Here is a 10345-nt window from a genome sequence, read left to right on the forward strand (position 1 = left end):
ATTTACGGCATGCAATGCCTTACGAGAAAACATTATGAAAATGATTTATAGGTGGTACATGACCCCAGTCAAGCTTGCGAAGATTTACCATTTGCCCAATAACAAATGCTGGAAATGTAAAGAGACTGAGGGTACCTTTTTCCACCTTTGGTGGACCTGCCCAAAGATTAAGGCCTTCTGGGAAATGATTTATAATGAAATTAAGAAAGTGCTTAAGTGCACCTTTAACAAGAAACCAGAGGCATTTCTCTTGGGTATGGTCGGCCAGTTGGTGCCGAAGAAGGATAAGAATTTCTTTTTGTACGCTACTACGGCAGCAAGGATTCTTCTAGCAAAGTATTGGAAGACACAAGAGCTACCCACGCTGGAGGAATGGCAGGCGAAAGTGATTGACTTTATGGGACTGGCAGAAATGACCGGCAGAATCCGCGACCAAGAGAAAGAGACTGTGGAAGAAGATTGGAAGAAATTTAAGATGTATCTTAAGAATTATTATAAAACTGAGGAGTGTTAAAATGCTGAGGGAAAAGAAGACGTAGAATTGCAGCGATAATTGGGTTTAAAATTTAGGGTGGAATAGAGAAAGAGGATAAATTTATATTTAATTGGGCAAGATAGGTTGCTGAATAATGGTACTAAATTAAGGATGCAAAAAGGGAAAGGTATGGGGAAGTCCGGGAAAAGAGGGTTATGAAAATAAGGTTATGAAAATATGAGTTTTTTGTTTGTCTGTTTTTTTTGTTGTTTTTTGTTTCTGTTAAAAAACTGGAAATTAATAAAAATCTTTATAAAAAAAAAAAAGGAAGTCAGCTGCCACTTGGTTTCCCTCCAAGGGAGATCTAGACCTCCATCCCATAGTCAGCCCTAACGGCACCATTTTCTACCAAGGAACATACATGTGAAATAGGAGACAAAATGCAAATGTGATAAAGTCCCTGCACTGGAAGAAGGAAGAAGGGGCAGGGGCAGTGGCAGAGGCAGAGGAGTGCGGGGGGAGCACACCGCCCCCGGCAGCACGATCCCAGTGGAGTGCAATCGCAGCTGTCCCCCGCCCGCGCTGGGCACCACGCCCCCACAGGCGGCGTGCCATGCCCCTGCGGGCAGCACGCCATGCCATAGCAGTCAACCTTTCCCTTTCTTTAAGGGAAATTCCCTTATTCTAAATAGGATTCCTCGCAAAAAAAGTTGACAGCTATGCGCCTCGCCCCCAGGACATCTGCCATGCCCCTGTGGGCAGTGTACCACGCCCCCAGGACACATGCCAGCCCCGCCCCCGCCTGCTCTCTGCCCCCCCCCCAGTGCTGGAGCATGAAGCTCCACCACTGTGCAGGGGTGGGTGTATAAGAGAGAGAGAAGCTTTGTAAATGTTGATATTTTTATCCTCAGATTGTTGGGGAGAGGTACCTGAGCCTGAAAGAAATGATTTTGCCCATGATTATTAAGTTTTCCAGACTCCTAATCAATATAATCAATTCTATATCCATCCAGGGATGTGGGTGGCACTGTGTGTTAAACCACAGACCCTAGGACTTGCTGATCAGAAGGTCGGCGGTTCGAATCCCCGCGACGGGGTGAGCTCCTGTTGCTCGGTCCTTGCTCCTGCCAACCTAGCAGTTTGAAAGTATGTCAAAGTGCAAGTAGATAAATAGGTACCGCTCTGGTGGAATGGTAAACAGCGTTTCTGTGTGCTGCTCTGGTTCGCCAGAAGTGGCTTAGTCATGACCCGGAAGCTGTACGCCGGCTCCCTCGGCCAATAAAGTGAGATGAGCACCGGAACCCCAGAGTCGGTCATGACTGGACCTAATGGTCAGGGGGCCCTTTACCTTACCTATATCCATCCACATCCATACTCTACACCTAAACCATTATTATACCAACAGTTGTGGCTTTCTCCCAAAGAATCCTGAAAGCTGTAACTTTTTTAAGGTTATTGGGAGTTGTTGGGCGACTCCTGTTCTCCTTCAGAATTAAAATTCTTAGAGTGGTGTAACCATCCCTATCCCCAGAGAACTCTGGGAACTGAAGTTCTGTGAGGGGAATAGGGGTCACCTAGCAACTCACCTAGCATCATTAACAAACCACAGCTCCCAGGATTCTTTGGCCAAAGGCATTACTGCTTAAAGTGGTATGATGCTGCCTCCAAAGTACAGTGCAGAGGTGACCTGAGATAGCCTCTCAGATTTTTTTCCCCCAGGTTCTGTCTATACAGTGGTACCTCGGGGTAAGAACTTAATTCGTTCCGGAGGTCCGTTCTTAACCTGAAACTGTTCTTAAGCTGAGGTACCACTTTAGCTAATGGGGTCTCCCACTGCCACTGAGCCGCCAGAGCACAATTTCTGTTCTCATCCTGAAGCAAAGTTCTTAACCCAAGGAACTATTTCTGGGTTAGCAGAGTCTGTAACCTGAAGTGTCTGTAACCTGAGGTACCACTGTAAATGGTTGGAAATGTTCCCTCACCCTTGGAGAATATTTGGCAAAATGCCCTTCAGCTTCTCCACCTGTTAGTAGGATGGGAAGTTTTGAGCACAACTGTGCATCTAGCCCAATATATTTTAAAATGATGGAAGGAAGCAATGGACTTTCCCCCTTCTTCTTCTTCTTCTTCTCCTCCTCCTCCTCCTCCTCCTCCTTCCTTTGCCTATTAGTTCATACTGGTGAATGAAGGAAGTAACTATATACTGTAGTCCCATTCAGTCAAGGTGTCTTTAAAAAAGTGTATTAAATTTTCTGATAATTTTCTTTTTCAACACTCTTCTCTACACAGCTGAAGAATTCTGTTCCTACCCCAAGAACATTTGCTAAAATGGCTACCTCTATTTTGCCTCCTGCAAACAAGGAAAATAATTTTAGGAGGCCATCATCTCTACACAATGCACTTTTACAGCTATGCAGCAACACAGCAGGGCCCCTAAGGGGGGGGTGGAGAGAACCACACAGAATAAATATACTCTGGACACTAAATACACTCTGAATTTGTGACACTTGTTCAGCCATGATTGCTCTTTTACATGCTTACAAAAGCAATAGACACACACTTGTTCAAACAGAAAATCTGTATAAATAAACTACCAGCAACAACAATATCTTTTTACATTTCCTTAGACAATTTGAAAGCGGGCACTTTGCAGCCAGCTGCTAAGCAATTTCATTAGTCCAATGTATCATGCCAAAGCTTCTGAAAGGGCACATCTTGGAAAGTGGCAGATCCTTCCCACTGGTGCAAGCCTGAGAGCACATTAATGCTTTATGTCATTTGCAATTGGATTTTGCACTTAAGGCTGATGAAGAAAGCTCCTCCAGACCTATAGGACTTAAGTCATTAAGTAGAACTTCTAGGTGTGCGAATAAAATAAAAGAAACCCTGATGCATTTTGGCATGGAATATTAAAGCCTATCAGAGTGGTTTCTTTGAAGGCTGTGCAACTGGAACATTACCTGATTAAAAGCAGGTTGAACCACCTGCCGCCATTTCCTTTCCTTTCCTTGTCTAAGGTTTTTTCTTTCTCTTTGTCCATCAGGAAAATCAAAGACACAAAGCAAAGGGGGGGGGATAGGAGGAGGATGACTACAGCATGAAATAGCTAGTGCTCAGCACTTGTGTTATCAACAGCCAGTGCAGAATCCCTGGCGTGGTCTGAAAGCGCATGATGCGCCAATCTTGTGGAAGGAGGACTGGATCCGCTCTGTGTCCAGATGGGAGGCTGTACCATGTGAAAACCTGTCCTCCAGTTTCTCAAACATTTTGCTCACCTGTGAAGAAGGCTTCCACTTTTCCGACTGCTTCTCAAGGTGCTTTAGGATTGCTTCCAGTGGATGCAGGACTGACCTTAACTGCAAAGCATCCATGGATAGTTTCTTCCCAATAAATATTCCTTCAGGACTCTGTAGCCTCCCCAGCTGCCTGTGCTTCCTGATCTCAGAAATCCCCAAGAGAGGAGTTAAAGCCACAGTGTATTCTTCCACTGGGTTTTAACTGACAGGCGATTGGGCTACTGAGCAACTTAGATGCATGCTGGGGTTTTTTCTTTTTTCAGGAACTCCTATTTACGTTTTTAAAAACCTATTTCTGCACTGATTTTCTTAAAAATGCAAAGACTTCACATTTAAAAGAGCAACAGCAATTGACTGCAGTCAGACACATGATAGGCAGCATAGTTGCCTTCTACACTTACAGCACAGTCCAAATGAGGATTTCCATAAGTGCGACACCCAGGAAGGCTGCAGAGCAAAGATGATTTGTAGAATGAAAGGCACTCACAAGCATCCCACGGCCATCTTGAAAATAAGGGGCGGGGACACACACAAAAGCCCTGTACCAATGAGAATTCCTCCAAAAAATTCACTCCCCTTTGATAATTATCAAATACAGTTTTTCTCATTAACTGATGGAGAACAGCTGGAAAAGAATGCGGGCATTTTCCACACAGCACCTCTGGAAACTCAATGCACAGCCAAACCCAGTGGCAGCACCTGGTACTATCAGGCAGTTACAAAGGGCCAAATGCCCCAGCATGGCCTACAATGGCTGATACCTTTTTTGGGCCACAGTCCCTCCTGATTCTTGTGGGTAGTTAAAATGACAAATGGCTCATGGCTGCCTGCTTCAGCTCACAGCAGATGCCCGCCACTGATGGTAAGCTAGCCCAGGGGGCCCACTGATCCCAAGGAGCATTTTGCCAAAAGCACCTCACTTTGTAATAACTGGAGAGTTGAGCCACATTGAAGATCAAAGTGAGTCTGAGATAGCTGAACACATGGAGGGTAAGAGTAATAATATGCTACTGCGAAAAAAATATTTAAAGTAAGTCAATATATCTGTATGACCATATTGCTTCAGCTGAAAGAGAAGTAAATCCATGACTCAAATAAGATGTGAATTGGGGACTTCACAACTCACAGTCTTCTGGTTTATTTAAAGAAACATTGGGCTGTAGCCCAAACTGCTAGGCCTATGTGAGCTCTCTGTTTTCTCCTACCATAAAGTCTGGTGCACGTTGTCCCATCTATTGATGTCATTACACTGTACATGACACCCAATTATCCCCCAAACCCTCCAAATCACAATCTATTCTACAGGTTCACCATCAGTAGTAGATTTTCTGGAGGGGAACAGGAAGCTGCAGTGGATGAGGTAGCTAATGAAAAAATGTCAGCTCCAACTTGCAAACGTGTATGTGCTTTCCACTAGGGCAAGGATACCACTGGATACAACCCATTGCCTTTTAGATTGGCTTTATTGCAGTTCTGATATGGCCATTGGTTGCAAACCACCCAGATGCCTTAATGGGCCTAATGTTGGCATGTAAATATTACATTTGTCCAGTGTCTCCAGGCAGGTCTGGGAAACCCTGGAGAGCTACAGCCAGTCAGAGGGGTCAGCAAACTTTTTCAGCAGGGGGTCAGTCCACTGTCCCTCAGACCTTGTGGGGGGGCCGGACTATATTTTGAAGGGGGGAAATGAACGAATTCCTTAGCCCCACAAATAACCCAGAGATGCATTTTAAATAAAAGGACACATTCTACTCATGTAAAAACACACTGATTCTTGGATCGTCCGCAGCCGTATTTAAAAGGCGATTGGGCCGAATCCGGCCCCCGGGCCTTAGTTTGCCTACCAATGGAGGAGTCAATACTGAACTAGACAGACCAATATAAGGCAGCTTCCTATGTCCCCACCTCCATTATTTTTACAAGGCATGGATGCATCTTCAGAAGAACACACAGTGGAGGAACAATGAAATGTGGTGGCGATCAAAAGAATTTAAAAGGATGGCACCTTAAATGCTTCTAAAATGTGCACATTGCAAATCAGATTTCTAAGGCATATGATTATGCTTTCTTCAAAATATTCCCCCTGCAAATAGAATAGAACATGAGGCACTTTTTGTTCAAAACATACTTTTTATTTTTAGGGGGGACACTAGACTATTCCTACATGTCACTTTATGCAGAAACAATCTATTCTGATTTGAAGCATAATAGTATTACACTAAGCTCTGTCGGGTCACCTCGGATTAGGAGATGGTGCTTGCTTACTTCTGAATCAGTTTCGTCATCGATTCATCAGAGCACACAAGCAGAATTAATATTGTGAATCACTTTACTGGCCTTTCATATTCCAGTATGCTCCAGCAATGTCTCCCTAAGAAATTTATTTATGTATGCAACTACAGCTGCAAGAACATTATTTGCCCAAAAATGGGAAGAAGATGCCCCAGTGAAAGAAGAATGAATACTGAAACTCACCGACTATGGAGAAATGGTGAAGCTTAACAGAAGACACTAATCAAGACACTAAACTTTTTATAAAGGAGTTGAAATGGTTTGTTGAATATTTACAAATAAACTGTAAACAGACTAAGACATTGGCAGGATTATTGTATAAACAGTTTTTTTGCAGTTTCAAAAAAATATACGAGAACAAATGAAATAAGTTAAGATAATCTGGAGTATGCAGAGAATGTGAAAATATAAGAAACCGCAGAAAGAGGGGGAAGGAAGTCAAGATTCAAAATGTTAGAATTATTGCTGAACTGTTGTTGTAATGTATATAAATCAAAATTATAAATATATATTTTTAAAGGCAATGTCTCCCTAGCTTCAGTAGAAATGGCATGCAGGAAAAAGTTACATGATTTGCAATGGAAAAGAAAAAAATTAAAAAATTACTTTGGGTATACTAGAGACATTTAGCATTGCCTGGTTATCACATATAATACAGTTTGCTTTTGGGGCCCTTCTCAGAGCTTGGTTTGCGTACCAGCATGACTGGAAGTTCTTAAAGGCAAGATGGGTTAGCCCTCGTCAGAGTGAGGCAACCATCCCAATCAACAACAAAAAATGTTGCACCAGCCTGCATTCATGAATTGATGACAGTGCAACACTCTTTGCTGCACTCAGTTAATTTTTTTTTTTAGCATTCCTTATCATCAGTAATATAGTTAAAAGTTTAAAACTAGACACAGCAGAAAACTAGCTTATGAAATTTATCCAAGTAAAATCCAGACCAAGCTGTCTTGGGGAAAATAAACATTTAAACTTACAACAATGGGTTTTTTTAAAAATCCAATTTTCAGAGCATTGAGGAAGAAAATGAGATTAGTCACACCGATGAAAGTTCTTGTTGCTTTGACTGGAATTATTATTAACATGATGCCAATGTGTGTTAAGAGACATCATTAACTGAAAACACCATGCGCTGTGTTCCATATCATTGCACTGTACCAATCATATGCTTGCACAAAGGTTGGGGCAGGTTCCTAGTTGGTATAGAAGAATTCAGCCCAACTAAGCTAGCCAAATTAATTCAGGGAAATTCAAACAATATGCCACTTGTGCTAGCCCCCAACTCTTCAATTAGGAACATGGCCAACTGAAACTTCTCCAGCACTAAACATCTGGCCCACTGTCCCCCTGATTTTGAGACTGAGGACACATCTTGACTAAACATGGAAGTACAGTGGTACCTCGGGTTACAGATGCTTCAGGTTACAGATGCTTCAGGTTACAGACTCGGCTAACCCAGAAATAGTGCCTCAGGTTAAGAACTTTGCTTCAGGATGAGAACAGAAATTGTGCAGCAGCAGGAGGCCCCATTAGCTAAAGTGGTACCTCAGGTTAAGAACAGTTTCATATTAAGAATGGACCTCCAGAACGAATTAAGTTCTTAACCCGAGGTACCACTGTAATTTACTGATGATTCCATTTCCTCAGGAAACCCCATGGAGAGGGAGACGAGAGATCTTACAGACTTTTTAACACCAGTATCAAATCATGCTTGCCCAGGTAGCCTCATTATGTGACTGATGAGAGCAGCAAAAAACCAAATTGTACAACAGTGATGGGATAAAATCAGCCTAAATCTTTATTGGCAGCAGCAGGTAGGCTAAGGGTTGGCATGACATTGGGGCCAGGATCAGCTCATTATTCCCTAATCCCATGTTGATGGAATGGATCCACCAGATTTGGACCGCCCAAAACGTGTTCCATGTGAGTCAGCCAGGGTTGAACCTTGCTGTGGGGCAAGCCAGGCAAGCAAGGTCTCACTGGGCAACCAGGGTGCAGATTCCAACAGGGAGATCTCCACCCTGCAGTTGCAGGTGCTGTGGTCAATCCTCCCCTCAGGCCTGTACTGTGTTGATCCTACCCAAAGCTATTTCCACCCTCAGCAAATCCACTCCCCTTCCCTGGGGGGCGGTGTTGCAAACTGGCATCCAGGACCCCCAGCGGCCCAGATTGGGGGCGGAGGGATGCCTCCCATGTCACCAAGACTCCCAGCCGTGTCACGCCCCCGGCCAACCAATCTGGGGGACGTGACCTCAATGTCAGGAGCTCGTCCTACACTCAAGTAGGACCCTGGTAGAGACACATGCCCAACTGGCATGTCCTCCCTCCTGGTCGATCGTTCGGGAGCTTCAAAAGCTTTCTTCAGCCCAAACATCACAGCAACTGACACCGGCACACTTAGGGATCTGCAGAGTGTTCGCAGCTTGCGTGACAGACCTCAGCAACTCAGCATTTTGGCTAATCTAATTTATTTACATATAAACACACAAGGAGCACTGCAACACGGCTCCCTCTCTCTCCAGCATCAGACAGCAAAGAGAAAGGACAAAGGACAATAGTCCCACTTCACGGAACACAGTAACACAAACATCCTGTCTCCGTCACTTTCCACTTTGTGGAGTCAAAACATATACCGTCATGTGATAGACAACAATCCCATGACTGCAATCACGGAGCAGGAATTCTAACACTCAGGACGTTTAAAATGTGGCACGGCCGGGGGACGGCCTCCTTTTGCTTCCTCACCAGATCTCCCAGCCACACGCTCTCTTTTTAAGCTTTGGTATGACGTGAGCTTGCTATGGACATATGTCAGCCGCCATATTGATGGGGCCGGGTAGGAATTTTTTCCCACTTGGCAAATTGGCACCAGCCATTTGGTTTTTGCCTACCTTGTAGCAATTGCCACAACTTTGTGAGGTTAGGCATTGGGTAAGCTTTTGTGATGGGAAGGGTGGTTATAGCCTCCACCTACCCCTCCTCAATAAGAGTATCCCTTTTAAGGGATCCAGGTGTGTGGATTCTGTCCGTAGCCTGGGCGTGGGCTAGGGCCATGCCACGCCCCCATCAGGGGCCCTAGAGGTGCCCCAATTTGATGCATATCATAGGGCTCCACCTACCAGTGGTTTGCCTTTAGGAGACTCCCTGCAGAAGGAGACTCCCTGCAGAAGGGCAGGAGTCAGGATATAGTCTGATTTCACCCAATGCCTAAGCCAAACCGCTCACATCTATAAACAGTAAAGTTATGGCCTATTTTTTGCACATTAACCTAAATTATCCATGCCCATGTGTATAAGGGAGCCACGGGGCACGAGGCCTTGTCATGCAAACTTTCTTCTACAAAGGAAGGCCATAATTTCAAAAAGAGAAAGGCAGGGAACCAGCCAAGCGCCGATGAAGTTGAGAGAAAAAAAATCATTTCTGGCCCTGTCAACCATTGGCCCAAAATTGCACATAGAATTCATAAAATTTCATTACAGTAGAATCAAAAACATTGAAGCTAGAAGCAAAGGAAATTCAGCTGGGTCTTCCATTGAAAGCAATGTGAATCATTTCTCTTTTCTTCTTCTTCTTTTTAAGAAAAAATATTTTATTGATTTTTAAAAGAAAAATTGTGATAATGCCTAGTTTTCTGGAATTCTGACACTTGAAAGTCTATTTTTTGAATTTGCTCCGACTTTATTGGCTTATCAATAAGTGCTTACTAGCAAAAACAAAACAAAGAAACTACTTTGTGCTGCAGAGAATGAAATAAATGTGAGACCAGAAGGGCACAAGGCCAGAACAAGAGATGTTCTTTATTGATTGCACCCATACTGTTTGTACCGTGTAATCTCAGGAGAAATCAAAACAAGAGGCTCACCAAAAGAGCACACAGGGGACAATTGGAAAGGAGAGTTTATGCAACAGCCTTGTCCTCTCCCTAGAACACTCTGCTCTCCTTTTTCATGAACATCATAATGGAAAGGCCTTTTAACAATCGACAGCAGAGACACAGAAAAAAAAGGTTTTATAGCCGCACAGGCTCGTAATCCCATTTTAACGGTTTGTAAGTGGATGGCACTGAATAGGCTGCCGTGCCTGGATCTCTACTTCTGCTTGGATGTGTAGGAGAAAGAAATCAAGCCTGCAGCTCTTTTGTGAATGCACAGAATAGGCAAAGGCCATGTGTACAGGACGTTTTGAGATTGAGGTCATACAGTCTGTAGCCAAACAGAAAATAATGCAAAAAATAATGGGGAAGTATTATCGATTATCCTGCTTTGTCTGGCATTCCAAT

Source organism: Podarcis cretensis (genome assembly GCF_951804945.1).
Source record: "Podarcis cretensis genome assembly, chromosome: 5".
Classification (NCBI taxonomy): domain Eukaryota; kingdom Metazoa; phylum Chordata; class Lepidosauria; order Squamata; family Lacertidae; genus Podarcis; species Podarcis cretensis.